Raw genomic sequence first — 12,043 nt, forward strand, 5'->3', positions numbered from 1 at the left:
CATTTGAAAATATCTTTTTTGAATTTCGATGAAATTGAAAAATTCTTTTTGCATTCTTTTTAGTTAAGTAAATAAAAAATATTTGACCCCTCAAACAATACCAAATAATTGTTTATTGACTTAATTATATAATAAAAGACAAACTTTTATTAGAAACAATAATCGAGTTAATTAATTAATTTAATTAATTTAAACTAAATCAATATTTCATTTTATCAATTAAATTAATTTGAATTAAAAAAATAAATAATTAAATTAATGAATTAACAGGAGCTTATCCGGCGGATAGGATGAATGGGGGTGGGGGTGATCAACACCCCCCCTCCCGACCCCGAAAACTTAAATTTTATTTACCAATTGCAATTTTTAAATGTGCCATCGCTCAACTATTAATTTACGTCTTATTACGTTAGTTTGAATATTTTTATTTATCTATAATTTAAGACTTGTTTTATTTATGCCATATACCAACTAAGAGGATACAATAGCTTTTCTCTTATTATATAATTAAGTCAATTAACAATTATTTTGGATTGTTTGAGGGGTCAAATATTTTTTATTTACATAGCTGAAAAGAAGGCAAAAAGAATTTTCCAATTTTATCAAAATTAAAAAAAGATTTTCCCAAATGACACTTACTAGCTAGTAGAGCTAATATATTATGTATTAGATCATACATATCAGAGAGCTTCATTTGAAAATATCTTTTTTGAATTTCGATGAAATTGAAAAATTCTTTTTGCATTCTTTTTAGTTAAGTAAATAAAAAATATTTGACCCCTCAAACAATACCAAATAATTGTTTACTGACTTAATTATATAATAAAAGACAAACTTTTATTAGAAACAATAATCGAGTTAATTAATTAATTTAATTAATTTAAACTAAATCAATATTTCATTTTATCAATTAAATTAATTTGAATTAAAAAAATAAATAATTAAATTAATGAATTAACAGGAGCTTATCCGGCGGATAGGATGAATGGGGGTGGGGGTGATCAACACCCCCCCTCCCGACCCCGAAAACTTAAATTTTATTTACCAATTGCAATTTTTAAATGTGCCATCGCTCAACTATTAATTTACGTCTTATTACGTTAGTTTGAATATTTTTATTTATCTATAATTTAAGACTTGTTTTATTTATGCCATATACCAACTAAGAGGATACAATAGCTTTTCTCTTATTATATAATTAAGTCAATTAACAATTATTTTGGATTGTTTGAGGGGTCAAATATTTTTTATTTACATAGCTGAAAAGAAGGCAAAAAGAATTTTCCAATTTTATCAAAATTAAAAAAAGATTTTCCCAAATGACACTTACTAGCTAGTAGAGCTAATATATTATGTATTAGATCATACATATCAGAAAAAAAAAAAAAAATTATATTACTTAGAAATAGGATAAGTAAATTAAACAATTAATATAAACACATTTATTACACATTTATAATATTATAATATTAAACACATGTGTTTAATTAAATTTTGTAATAAATGTGTTTATATTAATTGTTTAATTTACTTATCCTATTTCTAAGTAATATAATTTTTTTGTATGTATTTAAAATTTTTTTATTTAAAGTAGGTATTTAAAAAAATATTTTAATTCAATTTTTTTCAAAATAATTGAATTTTCGAAAATAATTAATTTTTAATTAATTTTAATAAAATTTAAAAAAAACGAATTTTTAAAGAATTGTAATTCAACATTTTGAAAATAATTAAATTTTACAAATTGTCACAAATAAATATATTACAAGCATTTTTTTTTGTCTATTTAGTCAATTTTATTTCGAATCGAAATATTAATTTTTAAAAAATTTTATTTCAACTTTAAAAACCATTTTGTAAAGGCCACAATCTTTTACAAAAAATAAAATATTTAAAAATTAATTTTTCATTAATTAATACATTTTTAATTATAATAAATAATTTTTGAATAATAATTTTGATTTAAATATTTAAAAAATAGAATTTTTGTGTTCACTTTCATTTCCTATTTTAATATATTGAAATTATTTTCTTAATTATTTTTAAAACGCTTTTTCTTGTCTTTAACAATACTAATATAATTGTTTATTAATAAATAAAAAAATTTTTAATTAATTTTCGCAAATTGGTGAATTTTTAATTAATAGATAATATTTAAAAAAATAATTAATTTTATAATAACCTTTTCACATGACCTTCAGTCATGATTTTACAGTATTATTTCGATTCATTTTTAATTTTTATATTTACCTGCAATGTGAATATTCAGAATATTCAAATATCTCCGTGAAAACCTTTTTAAATGAGCCCGCCCTTTTAGGTCGATAAGTAAGATTACTTTTCTATCAGCAAGTTGTAGAGCCTGTGGAAGATTTTTTTTTTCTAAGCCAGATATCTGTAGTGTAGTGGTTAGGGTCTTTAGCTAGCGCGCGGCGAACGTAGGTTCAATCCCCAGCACCCCACAATTTGTTTTCAAAAGTTCTTGCTCAACAAGCATGCATTGCTTGATTCAATGTGAAACAAAGCATCAAAGGAGAGCAACAATGTTTGTATATTATTTATTTTATTTTTATTCCCAGATAGTAAATTTTTTTTATTGATAATAATAATAAAGATCTATCTATCTATTATTATTATTATTATTATTATTATTATTATTATTAATATTATTATTAATAATAATAATATTAATACTTCTTAAATATTATTTTTGTATTTTTTATAGATATTTCCGTCCAACATTTCCTGAAATAAATATTTATTTTACTAAAATTTGCATTTTAAAATTTCTAAAAATTTTCAGCGCAATTTTGCTACAAATTGTTCTGGAAACTTTTCGACAATTTTGCTTAGCATGTTTGCAGAAAGTTTTTGCTGCAAACTTGCCAAGGGAGGACATTTCAATATTTGCCACAAGTTTGCTGCAAACTTACCTTGCAAACTTTCAAAGTTTGCACTGCAAACTTGCAGCAAACTTGCTGCAAGTTTCCGTGCTATTTGGGTAAAGACCAAATTAAAAATATTTTTTAAATTTATTTAAAAGTTTTAATTTATCAATGTAATCAAGAATTCAATTTAAAATTATTATCATTTTTAAATTTAAATTTTCCAAATTTTAATTAAAAATTCAATTTTTTCAAATTTTAATCTACTTAAAAATCAAGTATTTCAATATTTTAGTATGATTAAAATTTTTTTTATTTAAAAAATGTTCTGGTTTCAAAATAATTAATTTTTAGTAATTAAAATTTGAAGATAATTATAAAATCGACGAGTGGCTATTAATTTTTATATTTCTTCTTATTGTTAATTTAAAGTAACTCTGATAAATAATTTTACATTTTGTCAATTTTAATTTAATTTATCAATGTATTTAATTAAAAATTGAAATAATTCTAAATTTCAATTATTTTTCTGACTAAAAAAATTCTCTAAAATTCTCTTTTCCTAAATTTTTTTTTCTTTTCTAAATTTAGTACAATCTGTTCAAAAAATTAATTAATATTCCTCATAAAAAATGGTGCCAAACTCATAAAAAAATTTTATGTGTATTTAATTAAATTAAAATTTATATAAAATTTAAACGATATAATTTTGATTATGATTTAAATCAAACCAAAATTTAATTAAAATAAACTTTAATCGTTCTAAAATCCACTGAATACAAAATTCAATTTATTTTAATTTCAATAGGTAAATGAATGAATAAAATAATTATACACGGAAAAGTTTTCGGGTAATTTTCTCTCTTTGCTATAGTTTTTTTATTTTTTTTTTTTATTTTTTTTTATAAAAAATGCTCATTTTTCTGGTCAATTATTCGGGTTTAATTAAAATTCTTTTAATATTCTTTTTAGCTATATAATTAAAAAATATTTAACCAATACGTGTTGATTGGATAGAAATCTGAAAAACAGTCGAGCCTCTTTCATAATTTCATTTACTAGAAACAAATTTTTATGACGACTGATCATCAGTATAGTTTTAAAGTTAAAAATAGCCTTTTTATATATCTATACCAACATAGTCTGTATAAATTCAGTCGGAATTAAGAAGTCCAGGCTTGAGGACGTTATTTTCAAAATAAGTCTAAACTGTAATGTTTATAATTACAACAGCTTAAAAAATATATATATATATATATTTATATATCTGTAAAATGATAACATAAGTTCCATAAATCGATGTGTACTATACGAAGATAACAACTTTATACAGAATAAACTTTAAGACATTAGTTGTGTGGCTGCTAGGTGGAAATTAATTTAAAGAAAAAGTTATTTTGTATATTTTATATAAATATAATGAAAATATATGTACTTCACAGAAAATTTCGCTAGATAATTTTTTTTTTTAAAATGATGCAATTGTAATGAATAATGGCTTAATTAATTAAGAAAAAGGTTCCCTACAACTTCACCGTTTGTATTTTTTTATAATTTTACTGTTCTTAAAATATGGCTATAGATTTTGAAATTAAAATAAAACAATAATATTCGAAAGTATGCTACATATTGGGAGAAGATAGTAACTAACACTGCAGAATAGATATAATAAACAAATATTACATATTTGTTATATAAAAAGTATTTTAATCGTAGCAGCCACGCTACTAATTAAATCTAATCTTTAAGCCAAGGTGCTTGTTTAAGAACTTCCGGGCGTCTTTCCCCATAATCATATGTTAATTCCGTGTTCTTCGGGATAGAACGTAAAGCAATAAAAAATAATCTCGGAAATTCAATATTCTTATCGATTAACACGGGCTTGAGAAGCGGATTACTCCTTGAATGGTTAATCAGCCTTCCAAGTGTGCCGTTTTCTTCTGTGGCGTTAATGCAATAATGAATACCTTTACTTTTAAAGTAATATAAATAATAACAATCAGAATCATCGCCACGACATTTCTCTAAATCAAAGCCTTCTTGTTCAGTAATTAGAACACCCTCATATTCCAGAACGTAATCTCCTTTTTTAATATCATTGAGGGTAACGACTCCACGCCCCTTGTTCGGTATATGTTTAATACATAAATTTTTACTATTAAATTTAATTCTTTCAATGATATGCAGTAGATTATTTTTTTCGGAACTTTCATTTTTGTTTCTATTTGATTTCCGTAACTGCACAACCGTGTTGACTTCTGGCAAAACGTCAAGTTCTGACGGAGCTTTCGCGGATTCAGTGTTGATTTTCAAAGTTTTTCGGCATTTGGCCGGAGTTTTCGCGGCTGTCGTATCTACATTTACCGGTTTGCCTGAAGTAGACACGGCAAGCGTGTCTTTTGCCAAAACTTTTTCAAGTTTGGCCGGAGTTATCGCGGGTGCCGTGTCTACTTCAGGAAAAACGTTGTCAAGTCTGGCCGGAGTTTTCGCGGATTCCGTGTTGACTTTGTCAGTATTTCGGCATTTGGCCGGAGCTTTCGCGACTGTCGTGTCTACATTCACCGGTTTGCCGGAAGTTAACACGGCAGGCGTGTCTTTTGCAAAAACTTTTTCACGTTTGACCGGAGTTTTCGCGGATTCCGTGTTGACTTTCAAAGTTTTTCGACATTTGGCCGGAGCTTTCACGACTGTCGTGTCAACATTCACCGGTTTGCCGGAAGTAGACACGGCAGGCGTGTCTTTTGCCAAAACTTTTTCACGTTTGACCGGAGTTTTCGCGGCTGTCGTATCTACATTTACCGGTTTGCCTGAAGTAGACACGGCAAGCGTGTCTTTTGCAAAAACTTTTTCACGTTTGACCGCAGTTTTCGCGGATTCCGTGTTGACTTTCAAAGTTTTTCGGCATTTGGCCGGAGCTTTCACGACTGTCGTGTCAACATTCACCGGTTTGCCGGAAGTAGACACGGCAGGCGTGTCTTTTGCCAAAACTTTTTCACGTTTGACCGGAGTTTTCGCGGGTGCCGTGCCTACTTCAGGAAAAACGGTCACGAATGTAGCCGGCACTTCAATCATTTCTAATTCAGGCTTTATTAATGGTATAATTGTTACTTCCGATTCAAAGAAAGAAATGTGCTTTACTTGTCTACCCACAATTTTATATGAAATTAAATCATACAATCTTTTAACTGATTTGCAAAAGGTGTCATACGTATCAGACAAATTTAGCTTGCAGCTTGAAACTGAAAAAAAATTCTTATACTCCAACAGACAAGATAGGAGATACTTAATGGATTCTCGCAAGAGGGCCTTTACTTCGTCGTTTGTAGATGAAAAACAATGTTTGAAAATGCATTCTACCATTTCATCGACTGCATAATTTTTAGCATCCAGACATTTTCTTACAACGACTAGTGTTGATAAATGAATGATCTCGAAATTTGTTTCTTCCACGACATCACTCGGTTTGGGATTGTCGAAAATAGCTGAAAAGAAGTTCATGTGTTCCAGATTTTTTGTAACAACATAGTTAAAAAGAATGCAAACAAAATTATCCAAAGGTCTTTCTAGAATAGCTCCAAAACTCATGTCCAAGTCCAAGTCCAATTTTTTTTTATAGGTTAACCTATAGAAAAAAAATTGGACTTGGACTTGGACATGAGTTTTGGAGCTATTCTAGAAAGACCTCAATTCTATCGAAACGATAAAAAGATTTTCCCAAATGATACTCCCTAGCTAGTCGAGCCAATATCTTATCTATTATTGATACTACAGATCAGAGAAATTTATTTCCAAATATCTTGCTTTAATTTCGATCAAATTGGAGAATTCTTTTTGTATTCTTTCTAAAAGATATTTGACCCCCAAACAAAACTAAATAATTGTTAGGTAATTGACGTAATTATATAATAAAACAAAAGCTATTGTATTCTTTTAGTTGGTCTATGGCATAAATAAAACAAGTCTTAAATTATAGATAAATAAAAATATTCAAACTAACGTAATAAGACGTAAATTAATAGTTGAGCGAAAGCACATTTAAAAATTTAAAAGGGGTAAATAGAACTTATGATTTCGGGGCCGGGGGGGGGGGCGTTGATCACCCCCTATACCCTTTCCACCGGATAAGCTCCTGTTAATTCATTAATTTAATTATTTATTTTTTTAATTCAAATTAATTTAATTGATAAAATGAAATATTGATTTAGTTTAAATTAATTAAATTAATTAATTAACTCGATTATTGTTTCTAATAAAAGTTTGTCTTTTATTATATAATTAAGTCAATAAACAATTATTTGGTATTGTTTGAGGGGTCAAATATTTTTTATTTACTTAATTAAAAAGAATGCAAAAAGAATTTTTCAATTTCATCGAAATTCAAAAAAGATATTTTCAAATAAAGCTCTCTGATATGTATGATCTAATACATAATATATTAGCTCTACTAGCTAGTAAGTGTCATTTGGGAAAATCTTTTTTTAATTTCGATAAAATTGGAAAATTCTTTTTGCCTTCTTTTTTAGCTATGTAAATAAAAAATATTTGACCCCTCAAACAATCCCAAATAATTGTTAATTGACTTAATTATATAATAAGAGAAAAGCTATTGTCCCCTTTTGGTTGGTCGATTTCCTATGAATTATACACCTCTTAAATTATAGATGAATAAAAATCGTAAAACAAACGTAATAGGTTGTAAATTATTAGGGACATCAGATGCCCAGGCGCACTGCCACAGTACATCTGGTGCTCTGAGACGTACGGAGAAACGGTGATAATCAGCGTTCGATGCGTCCAGGACACCAGATGTCCCGGCACTCGGGTCGTCAGATGCCCTGAATTCGGTGCACCGTTTGTATTGAGGCAGTAGTACAGACGATGCGCTGCCCGCAGTGCGTCCGGTGCACTAAAATTCTTTTAGTGTAGGGTTTCGTGGCTTTTGAAATTCAGGTTAAATGTTAGCTTTGCATAATTTTATTTTAAATTTATTTATTTATTTATATTTTAAAACGTTTCTAAAAATAAATAATTGGCCTTGGTACAGTGCCTTCGCCATAGTAGAAATAAATGGTAAAGGCACTATGGGTTTTGTGATCTGTGGTGTCCAAAAATTGAATTTAGGATCTGTGGTGACCCAAATTTGGAATTTAGGATTTGCAGTGCCCTAAAAGCTGAATTTAGGAAGTGTGATAGTTTTTAGAATCATAATATAAAGAAACTCTAAGTGCTTCGCGGCATGAACATATTTTAGCATTTTTTTTAGATTCTCGCGAATAATTGATAATTAATTGATTAATTTAAATTTATCTAACTTATATGTCCTGAATTAATTGATCCTCGTAAAATTTGTTTATCCCTTTGATAAAATGCAACACTGTACACCTCTTAAAGTTATTTGTTAACATCAAACATAAATGATTTGTACTACTGAAATTCATTTCATTGACCTGTACTACTGACACTTGTTACGTTGACTTGCACTACTTAGAGTGCACTCGTTGACTTATACTACTGAAATTGACTTGAACCACTAAAATTCATTTTGCTGACGTGCACTATACTGAAATTAATTTTACATGGTTGTCAAGAAAATGTATTTTTCAATTAATTAAGTAATTAATCAATTAATATCTTTGACTTGTTTTCCCAGGTGAAAATATTCCTGGGAATGTAAAGGGAGTGATTGCCGGTAGTGACTACCGGTAATCATATTCCCGGGAATAATTTCTCCTGGGAATTAATTGATGCACAAGAAACTTTTCTTTAAAACAAAGAAAGCTTATTTGTTTCAAAAAAAATTTTTTTGATTCAAAGAAATTATCTTTGTTTCAAAGAAATTTTTTATTAAATTCAAAGAAATGCTTCTTTGACCTTATAACAATGCACGCATTTCTTTGATTTAAAGAAAATTTCTATGAATCAAACAAATTTTCATTGTTTTAAAGACAATTTTATTTTGAATCAAAGGAAACAAGTCAAAGAAATTCATTTCTTTGAATCAAAGAAATCTTTTTTCTGGGTGTAACTGACGTTTCATACGAGTGCAATATCGAAATAGATGAGCAATTAAACCAGGAAAATTAAATCTAATCTTGCAATTATTTCTTAATCCAAAAGTTAGTGTTCATTTTTCGATTTTTTTAAAATTAATTTATTCACTTAATTATTATATAGTATATTATTTTAATTAACATGGGCGTAGGCAGAAAAAACTTTTTGCAAATAGATTTATATGAGTATAATTCATTCTTTGCACTTTTAAAAAGTTGAGGAGATAGAGAAAATTTATGATTTCGGGAGGGGGGAAAGGATTTAGTCCTGGATACACCCGTGTTAATTAATGAATTTAATTATTTTTTTCGTTATTTAAATTAATATTCAATTATCTAGAAATAGCAAGGAATATTCCATTAAAGCATTTTGAATGTTCCAAAGGAATATTCCTGAAATATTAATAATATTAATTAAATTAAATTCAAAATTAAATAATAATTAAGTGAACAAATCAAATAAACAAATTAGTAAATTTATTTTTCTTGGTTATTCATCGAAACTTTAAGAGGTGTATAATTTATAGGAAATCGACCAACCAAAAGGGCACAATAGCTTGTCTCTTATTATATAATTAAGTCATTTAACAATTATTTGGGATTGTTTGAGGGGTCAAATATTTTTTATTTACATAGCTAAAAAGAAGGCAAAAAGAATTTTCCAATTTTATCGAAATTAAAAAAAGATTTTCCCAAATGACACTTACTAGCTAGTAGAGCTCATATATTATTATTAATCAATTAAGTTAATGCTAATTAGTCAAAAAAATAGTAAATTTACCTTTTGCATCGGAAGTTAGCGAATTGTAAGTAACAACAGGCAATGGATTAGACGTCAATTGTCGCAGACAATTCGCGTGTTGTTGCAACACAGAGTGAAGTATATTTTTTTCTGTTTTCGCTATAATAATCTTATTTGTAGATTTTTCCGGATTTAAAAATTGAATTACTGGCACCAGCAACAACTCTACTTCACACATTCGAAATCTTTCATTATGTTCTTGGCGCATTAATTCAATCAAGTGATTATAATAATTCTCATCCAAACTTAATTGCAGATACTTGTACTCTGGAGGATGGTAAACGTTTTTTCCACCATAAAACTCTTTCGTACTAAGCGTTTTTAAATGAATTTCTCCCACGGCCTCAGGAATGATTTTTGGTTTTTCAGAAATCTGGATTTCATGTACAGAAACTAATTTCCGTGGTCTGCCCGTTTTTTTTTGTTCAAAATTAAAGAGAGGCACGAAATCCTGGAGCATGAACTGAAGGGCGGAGATTTGATAGGGATTAAATCTTAAAAGTTCGGAGAGGAGGACACTGAGACCCAACTCAAATGCAGCACCAGAACGTAGCCGGAACTGATCAATCCGATATAGCCAAGCACTCATCGTGTGCAAAGCAGTATCGACTGGAATTTCGTTATCGCTGCTCAAAAACTAAAAAGAAATATTTTTGTTTATTTTTATTTATTATATTTTATTTTATTAAATTTTAAATAAAAACCATTTTCCCTTTTCGCTGGTCGATGGGAAAAATTCAACTAATCCAGTACCAGTAATTTCTTATGCTTTTCTAAGCTTTTTCAAAGCTTTTTAAGCTTTCAAAACTTTACTGCTTGATTCATTAATTCTTTCATCATCTCCTTCTTTCCATAAATCTTTCAGAAAAATTATTATTATTATTGAATTAAATTCCTGACCCAAATACGATGCACACTATTTTCTAGTACCAGAAATAAATAAGCTGCCCTATCTCTTGGTCAGACCAACATTTTTTTTAAGCTTAGAAAGCTTTCAAAACCCTCAAAAAAGCATACAAAATTTACTACTTGATTAATTAAAAATAATAGTTTAATTTTTCAAGCTGAGCAACGGAAGGGAAAACAATTTTTCTCTGAAATATTTTTACTTTACTATTAACTATTTAATTTTGTTTTTTGGGGCAAATTATTCTTTTTAAATAAAATAATAACATTACCCCCAAAAACCAAATTAAATAGTTACTAATAAATTAGAAATATTTTTTTTAAAAAATGTTTCCCTTTTCGTTGGCCGGTAGAAAAAAAAATTAAAGTTCTTTATTTGAAATAACGCTTTGGCCTCGGGGAATTTTTTTCAATCTCAGAGAGCTTTAAAAAAGCTCAGAAAAGCTTGAGAAACTTTACTGCTTAATTAATTAAAGAGATTTGTTGAATTTTTCAAACAGACCAACGAAAAGGGGATTAATTATTTTCCTTAAATATTCTTAGTTTATTATTAACCAACCAGAAGGGCGGTATAAGTTTTATTAATCAATATTAAATTGATTGAGGCTTATTTAATGTTTAATAAATAGAGAAATTATTATTTTTTATGAAAAAAAATAATTTTTTCCCAGAACAAACTGAAATAAATGTTATTGAACTAAGTTAATTCATAATTGATATAATTTTTAATCATCAGTAGAAAAAATATTGCCACTAAGCAACATTTAATGTTGCTTAGTGGCAATATTTTATAGTCATATATACCATGTTCATAACTCCATAGATGTTTAATTTCGATTTTAGAAATTCCTTTACTGCACTTGGTAATCCGGAATTGTTTTCCTCGACACTTTGTAAACTTAAATTTATTGCTTTATTTAAAATCTTAAAGTCATCAGATTTTTTATCTTTTTTGCAATATTTAAAAAAGTTTAGACACGTTGTAATTCGTTTCGAGGTTTTTAATGTTGTCAATACGAATTCAAATTTTTCAAGTGTCAAAAGTCGTACACAACAATGTGTAAACATAGTTGGAGCTTCTAGAAGCAATCTAAGCAAATCCAAGTGTTTCACGGCATGAACGTTTTTCATGTTGTTTGCAAATTTTTGCGAATATGCGTTTGCAAAATTATAGTAGTCGGTATCCTTAAAACTTTTTATACATGCAAATTTGTTTGAATAGGAAGCCTCGAGTAAACTGAAAGTCACTTTATGCCCTAATTTGTTGGCTTTCGGGTCATTTTTAATTTCTGGGTAATTTTTTCTTGCTAATAAACTTTGGGTGCCCTTATTACCCCGTCTCGTTTTTTGCATTGGAAAACGTATTACCGCAGTTCTCCATGCTTCCAATTTTTGTTTTT

This window comes from Leptopilina boulardi, unplaced genomic scaffold (genome assembly GCF_019393585.1).
Source record: "Leptopilina boulardi isolate dan_hultmark-lab unplaced genomic scaffold, ZJU_Lbou_2.1 LbouV2_93, whole genome shotgun sequence".
Lineage (NCBI taxonomy): Eukaryota > Metazoa > Arthropoda > Insecta > Hymenoptera > Figitidae > Leptopilina > Leptopilina boulardi.